Genomic DNA, 10,675 nt, shown 5'->3' with positions numbered 1-10,675 from the left:
TCTCTTGGGCATCTCGTTACTTCAGCCTGGAGGTGCCATATTTTACTTCTCATATTTTAATGGCCAGAACTAATTTCATGGCTCAATCCAGCTATAAGGAAGACTGGAAATATGGGGGAGCAAATGGAATATTGAATAAGTAGTACTGTTTCTTCCACAGTAGTATTGCTTTGTTAATTTCTTCCAGAGGGAGAGAGTTAATAAAGTTGTACCTTTATAACACTGGTAGTTCCTAGTCTTTTACTTTCTATTTGTCTTAAACTCTTGTTTATCCATTCTTATTCTTGTTGTTTTTGGATTATAGTCTTCTTCTTTTTTATGCCTTTACCTTTTCTTACAGCAATTTAGAATTTTGGGAGTAGTTTCTAATGTTAGGATGACTAAATAAGAAAATGATAGAAGTGAAAAGATATAGCATAATAAGATTATTATATGAAAAGTCAGTAGAAATTTATCATTGTAATTTCAAAAGCATCTTCTTTTACCCTTTGAACATTCTTCTAACCCATTGGGTCTCAACTAGGAGTGATGGGTTCTACCCTCTCCCCACTGTACATTGGGCAGTGTCTAAGGACATTTTTGGTTGTCACAATAGAAAGGAGTTTGCTCAGATTTGAGTGTGTCTAACATTCATGCTGAAACTTAATCTCCAATGCAACAGTAGTAAGTGGGCTGTTTAGGAGGTGATTCAGTCACAAGGGTGGAGCCCTCATGAACAGGATTAGCAACCTTATAAAAGGGCTGAAGGGAATTAGCTAAGCTCACTTACACTTCTGCCTTGAGAGGACATAGCAACAAGGCTCTAATAAAGCAGAGAGTAGCTCTTAGCAGACACCAAATCTGCTGGGTACATTATATTGATATTAGGCTCTCTAGCCTTCAGAGCTGTAGGAAATAAATTGACGTTGTTTATAGACGGCCTAGTCTCAAGTATTTTGTTATAGCAGCATGAATGGACTAAGATAGGGTTGCTACCACCATCTAGTGGGTAGAGGCCAGGGGTCTGCTAGACATTCTACAATGCACAGGGTAGTCTCACAGCATAGGCAGAAAGAAATTATCAGGCCTCATAATTAACAGTACTGAGCCAGAAAATGTTGACTTTTTCTTTTATTAATGATCTTGTAAGGTCTTCATGTTCTTAGGCAGATTTTTCATATTTACATAATCCAGATTTATTTTAAGTATTTAAAAAATTACTCATTACCGTTATGTTATTATTATTATTTTTAAAGTTGACCAGAGAGGGAGAGGGAAAGTGAGAAAGCAAGCCGCCAGGATTGGGACTCAAACAGTGGTCAGCCATGTAGAAGTCCAGCCACCTTAACCATCATGCCACCTGCCAGCTCCATTATTTTAAATGTTTTGGAAATATATCTATGTAAAAATATAATTCCCCAAAGTGTATGTAGCTAGCTGGTTCTGTGTTTTTTTTTTTAATTTTATTTATTCATTTATTTTATTTTAATTTGACTAGACACACACACACACACACACACACACACACACACACAGAGAGAGAGAGAGAGAGAGAGAGAGAGAGAGAGAGAGAAAGTGAGAAAGCAAGCCACCAGATCCAGGACTCGAACTGTGGTAAGCCATGTGGGAGTGTCCAGCACCTTAACCACCATGCCACCTAGTGGTCCCGATTCTGTATTTTTTTTTAAGTAGACTTTCTCAGGGGTTAAGCAGAATCTCTGAAAGCAATTATTTCATAGTTTCACTTTTATTCTTCTTATAGTGTATAGATCTGGAAAGTTCTAACATATTCACATTGATCACTCAAGTTATTATTGAAGTATATTTTCTAAATAGCTAAAATTTGACATATACAAACATATAAAGAACAAGAGTTCTTGAAAAAGTTCAAGGGAAATGTGTATTATAAAAAACCCCCTGGATTTCAAGTTTTTTTGGCATCAAAATTAATTTATACTTTAATTCCATTTTGCACAGCCTTTTTGAAGTTCCCTTGTACATCAAAAATATATAATTCATTGATGAACACAACAAAACTGATTTGTGGGAAAAATGAGGATATTGAGAATTTATAGATAATAAAGAATGTTGGCATAAGGGTGATGATCTAAATTTAAAAATTTAATTAATATCTTTAGAACTGTAAGAGTGTTGGGATCATTTTTGCAATGAGGAAATTATTTGCACTCATGCAAATATTAACACAAGTAACTCATAACTTCGTTGAATCCAAATCCTCATCAGTAGTAAGTAGCGAGTAAGGTTATTAGACATTGTGTTTAGTACGTTGGTTTCTACACTTTAGCATGCATTGGACTCACTCAAAGGACTTGTTGAAACAAGACTTCTGGTTCCAGCCCTAGTTTCAGTAAGTCTGTGGTGGTGAGGTCAGCATGTCTTACAAGGTTCTCAGGTGATGCTGATACTAGTGATGCAAGTACCACACCTAAGAGCCATTACTGTAGTATGTCATTGAACAGCATGCAGCTGACCTCTGCCTTATTGGAAATTTTGCATTCTTTTTCCCAACACTCATAAAATATTTTTCTTTTCTTTTCTTTTCTTTTCTTTTCTTTTCTTTTCTTTTCTTTTCTTCTCTTCTTCTTCTTCTTTTTTTTTTTTTTAAAAAGCTCAATTTATTCTATTTCTTTCTTTCTTTTGATAGAACAAGTGGGAGAAAAATAGAGACAAGAGAGAATGAGATTGATACTCTTGACAGGGTCTCATCACACCATGATCTTCTTTCTCCCAGTCCTCCAGATAGTGGGGATCTTGGGTGCAGACCAGAGTGTTTGATGCTGATATGGAATCTGAACCCATAGTTGGCCATGTGGCTTCTAGCACTGTAGTTCAGTACTCTGCCACCTGTGCCACTGAGGCTGGGTGTCTCTCTCTCTCTCTCCCTCTTTTGAGTTCATTTTATTTTTTTCCATGAGTGAGAGAGACAGAGAGAAAAGGAGAAACAGAGAGGAAGGCACCTCTAATAGAATCTTGATGCCATGGTTTCCCCCACCCTCTGGCCTCAGACCCAGCTAGCCCTGGACCTTGGGCACACATGCAATCAGTGTGTTCAGAGAGGTCTTTGAATGTGAACATGGAACCCTCCCATGTGAGTCAGCTTCATAGAACATTGTGTGATTGCTGTATTTCTTAAATAAGAGGGAAAAAAAGAAAGTGAAGGAATGTAGCTAGAATAAGCTACTCTGGGATGACAAAGTAAAAGAGGTCTTCAGAAAGTTCACAGAAAATGTATATTATGAATAAACTATGCATGATTTAAACATTTTTAAGTCAAAATAAATTTGTGGCTTCATTCTGTTTTTTTCATGAATTTTTTGGAAGTTTCTTCATAACTCACAAATCTCAGTGACTTAAGCAAAGCTATTTTCACTCAATATATATATATATCACATAAAGTTGAATGAGGCTTTAGCAATGCCATCTAGGATACATGGATTTGAAAATGTCTGTGGCAGGGGAAGAGAGAACTATACAGTCTAATGGGGCTCTGTACTACCTTCTAGACCAGAAATGTCACTTGCCACTTCTGACATTTCATTGGCCAGGACTTGGTGCAAGGGAGGCTGGGAAATGTTGGATGAATCATGGATATTCAGAGTGCATTCAGTGACTCTACTGCATGTTCAAAAATACAAAGAATCATATATATGCTCATAGTTTAAGAACCTAAGGCATTTTAATGATAGTAACATTATGATTATTTTACCAAATCTTATGTTTGGATCCTTATATTTCACATTTAAGATTTTAAATTTTTAGAAGAGCAGTTAAGTGTTAGTGTAACCAAGGAAGAATGAGGAAGTTGAATTAGAGAAGAGAAGATTCCAGTGTTTGAATTTGTTATTAATGACAAAAAATTGCCAGGGCAGAGCACTTCCCACCAACTACAGCCTGATATACGAGGCAGCCCCCCAGTTTCCCAAGGCCTGACTTGATGCTCAGTACCAAAGCCGATGCTAAGACCATCTAAAAGGCCTTTCGTCATTTCTAGAAGCAGGGGACGGTGGAGTCGTGCATACCTGGCAGGACTACCACTTCTGAGCAATCTATACCAACTAGAATGGTATCTTTGCCAGTTTGAGAATTTTCCCATATGCACTGGTGTATGTATGGGAGAAAGAAAAAAATCAATAGCCCTTTTGAACAAAGTAGAAGAAAGAAAGAAATAAAAGATGGAATCAGTACAGTCAGTACTAGGGGAGAGAAGCAATTACCATCCCTTCTTTGAGGAGGGACCGTGGACAGATACTGGCTCACCACTGATGGGAACTTTGTTGAGTATGATGTAGATGAAGTGCTGTGAGATGAAGATTCACCTCATCAGAACATCAAAATACCACATCCAAAGCAATATGGGACTATTCTCATTCTCAGTGGGGATGTTAATTTGGCAGAAAGCGATTGGCGTATACCTGGGCCATCATAGGCAGTGGCAAAGGAGATTACACTAGCAAGGATGTGCTGATTCTGGAAGGTGGAGATGGTGGCATAGTATGTAAAATAGTCAGACTGTAACCAGAGTGAGTCACTATGATAGGGATGATCAAGTAGTGATTGATGGTTGTAAGAAATACATGCAAGAAATGTGTGGTGACATTTCAGACAGTCTTAAGGGAAACTGTTATCAGGTTCTAATAGAAGACTATCCTAATACCCAAGAGGTATACCAAAGAAGGGAGCATTTTGGGGCCAGCGGGTGGCCTAGTGGTTAAAGCACTGGACTCCCACTGGGTGGCCATGGTTCAAGTCCCTCACTTGGCAACTTGAGACTCACACCAGGTGTGTGTGTGTGTGTGTGCATGGTCAAAACCCCAGGAGGAGAAGGGATTGCAGTGTGGCCATCTCCCATGGAGGAATGATTTCTCACTTTCTGTCTCTCTCTTGTCTCTCTGGTGAGTGCATGAGCCCTATACCAAAAATATCTCCCCCTGCAAAATAAATAAATAAATAAAGAAGAAGAGTTTGATTGTGTGTTGAGTGACTTGACAACTATTCCAATCTCCACATTTCTGGAAGCAGATTCCACATGGATTTTCTCAGACTGATTCTCTCAATGAAGATATTGAAATAGCATGAGAAGTATTTTACACAGGGGAACTGTGTAACAATTTGACAGAAGCACTGTTACTCTATGAAGAACAGCTCAGGTACCTGTATTTTCCTGTGGCATTCTCAAAGGACATCAGAATTGTGGGTATTTTATGCTGTTTGGAAGAAAGCTAAACCTTGAAGATGAAATTCCTGTACTCATGTGTGCTGCAAATAGCCTTCCTGACTTCCATGTGCTGTATATGACATTGAAATGAATCAGGCAATTGACTGAATTCCTTACAGTTTTCCTTTTCTAATTATTATTTTTCATTTAAAAAAGCATATTGAAACTGTATATTTTGATGAGCTGGAATGTTATATTTTTGAAAGTCAGCTTAAGTATGATAGGATGACACAGTGAAGACTGCTAAATGCACTGACCCCCTAGAATGTGATTTTTATTACTTTATATCTGTGTGGGCTATTTTTGTTTGTTTGCTTTGGTTTTGGTAGACCTTCAATTTGGATATTTCAAGGAATGATCACCATTGTTTTGTTCTGAAGGAGAGTTCTTGGTGGTGGTTCTTTTTCCCAAAATTGTCTTAGGTGTTAAAATTTGGTGATTATAAGAAAGAGTTGAAAAAATGAATAGCAATGCTTCAGTTAAAATTACAAAAAGTTAAAAAAAAAAAAAGAATTCTGGGACCAGCCTGTGGACTGGTGGCTAAGGGAGTTGGATGCCGCATGACTGACTGAGTAGATCTAGTCCTGGACCCAGTGGCTTGAAAAACATGCTGGGTGTGTGTGCATGCATACTCAAAATCCTCTTTCATCTCCCTGTGTCTCTCTCTGACAAGCTCACTCACCCTCTGACAAATTAGTAAACAAACAAAGTAAAACGGAACAAAAGCAAAAAAGGAATTATGTTTAGAGAAGAATATTCTAGATAAACACTTGCAAAGTGAAATATGTGAATAGAAACAACCATTAATTATCTCAGTATGTTGGTAGACTTTTCAATCTTAGGATATAGCACGCCTTAGGTTTGGATGCACATGCACCTAGCTGCTGGGGCCAGAATTTAAATGGTAGTCAGCCATGTGAGATCTACTGCCATCAACCACTAGGCCATGGGACTAGCCCTGGACTTTCAATTTTAAGTTGGGAAACATCCAGAGGAGGAAGAATTAACTACACTGCTTAGTGGACCTTCTTGAAACCTATGGCTGGACCGGGGTGTGCCTATGCTTTGCATCATTTTGGAGGAAAAATAGTACCTGGGTTTTCTTCTGTTCTATCACAAGGAAAAAATCTTGGTTAGGAATGACCTGGAGTTTGTGTTGAGTCTTATTTTTAAAATTAGACACCTTTATATCTTTGGAATTTTAGAAAATCATTGATTCTAGAAATTGGCTTCAATTAACTGCCATTGTAATAATCAGATATTGAAACTAATTTTAGTTTGGTCTGCTCAGTGTTACTGAAACTTCCATAGGTGGACCTAGTAATTGGATGGTAAGGTGCTGTGGTTTGTAGAGATATGTTTGATTGGACCAGTAGTTTTCTCTGTGAGATCTAAGAATCTCAGGTGATATCTGTCTACATGACATCTTCCCACTGGTTTCTTACTACTAAATCCTGTTCTTTCTAGCCAGAGATGCCCCCTCCACTCTGGCCTTCTCTCTGTTCTAGTTAACTGCTTTATTTTGGGTATATATCATCTGATGAGCACTTCCTGAGTACACCAGAAAAAAACAAAAAAGGACTTTAGAAAGTTCATGGAGAAATGGAATTACGTATATGTATATTTGGGCACAGAATTTTTTTTGAAATGTATTGGTAGTTTTTTCATAATATGTATTTTATTATTTATTTTTAATTTGCTGAAGGGCATGTACACTCTCCAGAGATAGAGACAGGGAGAGGAAGAGGGAGAAAGCAGCCCCCTCAAATAGGGTGTGGTCACACTACAATCCCTTCTCCGTCCTTTCTCCATCCTGTTGGGAGTTTAGCCCTGCACACACATGCTCCTGGTATGTTTTTCAAGCCTCGGGGGCCAGATTTGAACCACTTGGTTGGCCATGTGGGATCTGGCTTTCCCAACCACCAGACCTTGGGACCAATCCTCATAATATTCATTTTTCATGGACTTTTTGAAAGTCTGTCTATGTATTTTTTACTAGTCTACAAGACCATCCCCTGCACTGCTGCCAAGGGACTTCTTATGAATATGCATCATCACTCTTCTGTTTTGAAGTTGCCCCTGCTGCTTTCTTTTGGCCATCAAAGTAAAATCCAACTTCTTGTTTGGAGTTGTGGCTGACCTAGCACTTCATGGGCTACCGACACGGAGCCCTCTGACAGTCCACGGTTTTGCACTGCTCCCTTTTAAAACACCTCCTTTTTCTTATGGAATAATCTTTCAGACCCCAGCGCGGTACTGTCTTTCCTATGAGACTTCCTCGGCATGAGTCCCCACTCTGGAGACACCCAGGCACCTTTCGAGGCTGTGGTTATTATGTCTTCCCACTAGTGCCTCTGATGACGTCTATGCACTGAAAAGACACATGTAAAGAAGGACTCCTACTGCTAAGCACTGTCAGAGTATTTTCCTTGTCTCATTTGATGCCTGTTAACATGTTTATCCCCTAGGTTGAGGGTATTTATCTGGAAATCTTCAGATGTTTAGCAATCTGTTCTATTTATTTGATGACAAGACTGCCCCATGCTATGCTGGAAGCATTTTCAAGGCAAAGAGCCATGTATGTTCCATTGCTTTATCCCCAGAGCCTAATATACATCCTTGGTTGTGTTTGCTGAAAATGTAAAAGAATAAAGGAAGGAAGAAAAAGAGGGAGGGAGGTGGCTCATTGCAAGTGTTCTGTGTGAGTGCTGAGTTCATGGAGCCTAATCTGCACAGATTCTTTTCCTTTTTAAAGTATATCCTTCACTGGAGCCTTGCTACTTCAAGCATGGTCCCTGGACCTGCAGACCAGTAGCCTGGTGACATAGGGAAGCTTGTTAGAAATGCTGGTTCTCCAGGGACCAGCAGATGGTGTAATAGTTATGTTGCTGGACTCCCATATAGTCCACTGTATTTCGACTCCCAGACCTAGTGGCTTAAAACTCATGTTGGGTGTGTATGTGTGTGTGCATGCCCAAGATCCTGAGAAGAGAATGGAGGAGAAGGGATTGTGGCATGGCCATCCTCCCTGAGGAGTGATTTCTTGGTTTCTCTGTCTCTGGTGAGTGCACATGCCCTATAGCAAAAATCTTTCTAAAAACAAACAAAAACAAAAAAAAAAAAAAAAAGAAAAGAAAAAGAAAAAGAAATGCTGGCTCCCCAGTCCCAGCCTGAACCTGCTGCTTCACAGTCTATTCTAGCAGTATCACCAGCAGATTCTTATGCACAGTAAAGTCTGAGAATCACTGCTCCGGGCTGTCCTTAAGTTATGATTCCATTACTACTTACAGCATATTCACCCTTTGAAAACTGGCTTTTTTTCTGCCTACTTTCTTACCCCCACCCCTTCTTCCTTGTTTCCTTCTTTCTAAAAATGTATCCTCACTTGTCTTGCCCTTGACCGACTAAATCAGAATCCCAGAGAGTGGGGGCACTACATTTTAAACAAACATCCCCATGAGACTCATGTCATCCTTGAGTCTAAGAACCACATCCAAAGCAAATGCTCTCTTTAGTTGTCTTTGATGGCACTCAAACTTTTGGATCGAAGAGGCTCATTGTCAAAATTAGCAGTAATTTTGTTGACATCTATACCTGTTGACTTTTCCAGTTTCTCTGTAGTTGTTGATCGCACTGTCATCCTCCTGCTGCTTTCAGACTTCCAACTGGCTCTCATTCTCATTACCAAAACACTCCTTTACTGGGCTTTAAAAATGTGCAGGCCTAGGTGTGGTGGCACAGGCAGTTGGGCACCACGGTGCAGTGCTGGAGCCAGGTGGGAGGCCTCGGGTGTACCTTAGTGTGCCAGTAATCTTGGCTGACTGGGAGTTGAAAGGAGGGTGTGCCATGGCCAGATCCTGCCAGGGATACCTCTTTCTCTCTCTGTCTCTTGAGAGATAAATAAAAACTTTAAAAAAATGCAATGTCTTAGAGTTTTGAGAAAAAGATGTTTCTTTTGCATCTGTTGCTTTTCTAGTACCCCACTTCTCTGCGTGTGTCACGCAGGGTCACTAGTGTGTGGCTACTGTCTCTGCTTTCTCTTTGCTCAGTGCCCACTCATCTCTTTGTGTCCATAGTCTGGGTTCTCTCCTAGCTTTGCTAAAACTCTTCTCTCAGAGGTCACCAGGGCATCTTTATTTTCAAATTCACTGACCTTTTGGAGCACTTAAAGCAAACCTCTTAGAGTTGTCAACCTTATAAAAAAAATCACGTATTTTGGTCTAACCTTCTTTGCAGGTGTGCACAGTGAAGCATTCATGTCAGCCTCTAAGCCAGGGAGAAATTGGCCCTTCCTCTGTCTCTACTTGCCAGCCCCCAGGGTAGGAAAGTAGTCAGTCACTGAAAATTTGTATACCTAAAACATGTGTTACATACTCAGGTTTACTGTTTTAAAAAAGGTTTTTTTTTTTTTTTTTCTAAACTGGTTATTTATTTCCTAATTTCTTTAATTACTGAATTTCTGGAGGTAAATAATTGCCCACATTTTTCTTGCAATGTTTACTATATTATATTTGATTCTGACTAGAGTCTTCCCTTGGTGTTTTGTTTTGTTTTAGAGAGATATTTGATGTAAAGTGTGTGTGCTCACTGGAGAGATAGAGATATACTGAGACACAGAAAGCAAGAAATTATCCCCCAGGGGGGTTGGCCACTCCACAATCCCTTCTTATTATTATTTTTTAATTTGACCAGAGAGAGAGAGAGAAAGAGAGAAAGAGAATGGGAGAAAGCAAGCCACCAGGTCAGCCATGCGAGAATCCAGCTCCTTTAACCACCACGCCACCTGCCAGCCCCATTGTCCAACATACCCAACATATTTCAAGCCTCTGGATCCAGGATGCAAACTGCAGTAAGCCATCTGCTGGTCCTGTCTTCTCTTGTTTTATAGAATGTCCACATATTCAGAGTAGCTAAACAAGTCTTTTGTTTTTCTTTTGAAAACCTGTAAACTAAATTTCTAAAAATCAAGAGAATGGGAAATGTTAAGATTAAAAGTAAATAGAGTAAGAAATGCACAAAATGCAGTGTCCTTCAAAACATCTTTCCTTCCTTCCTTCCTTTCTTGCTTCCTACCTTCCTTCCTTGCTTCCTTTCTTTATTTCTTCCTCCCTCCTTTTTTCCTACCATTTTTCTTCCTTTCCTCACTCTTTTCTCACTTTCTCATCCTCTCTCTTTCCTTTTTTATTCTTTTTACGCATTCAATAAACACATACCAGGCAGTACATTAGACTCTGGAAACAAAGCACTGAAACATACATGATCCTTTGTCTTTAATGGGCTTCCAACCTAGCATGGGGGGAGACTTGTCATCAAATAAATATAACAAGTTGCTAAACATACGAGGAAAATGGGACCCAGTGACAGGGGAAGGATGTGATGAAGACGGGTGAGTGCAGGATGGGTGGAGAGTCATATCAGATGGGATGGTGCGTGCGCTGAATGTTGAAAGGTGTCTTCTAG

At 39.5% G+C, this 10,675-nt stretch overlaps 1 pseudogene; it reads left to right on the top strand.

The window, feature by feature from the left end:
- The window catches only part of LOC102487381 (spermine synthase-like), a 58,621-nt pseudogene extending 53,391 nt beyond the window's left edge, over nucleotides 1-5,230 (top strand).
- The last annotated feature ends 5,445 nt before the right edge of the window (nucleotides 5,231-10,675 follow it).

The sequence above is a fragment of the Tupaia chinensis genome, unplaced genomic scaffold (genome assembly GCF_000334495.1).
Source record: "Tupaia chinensis unplaced genomic scaffold, TupChi_1.0 Scaffold000187_1, whole genome shotgun sequence".
Lineage (NCBI taxonomy): Eukaryota > Metazoa > Chordata > Mammalia > Scandentia > Tupaiidae > Tupaia > Tupaia belangeri.
This window is presented reverse-complemented; position numbering and strand designations above follow the sequence as displayed.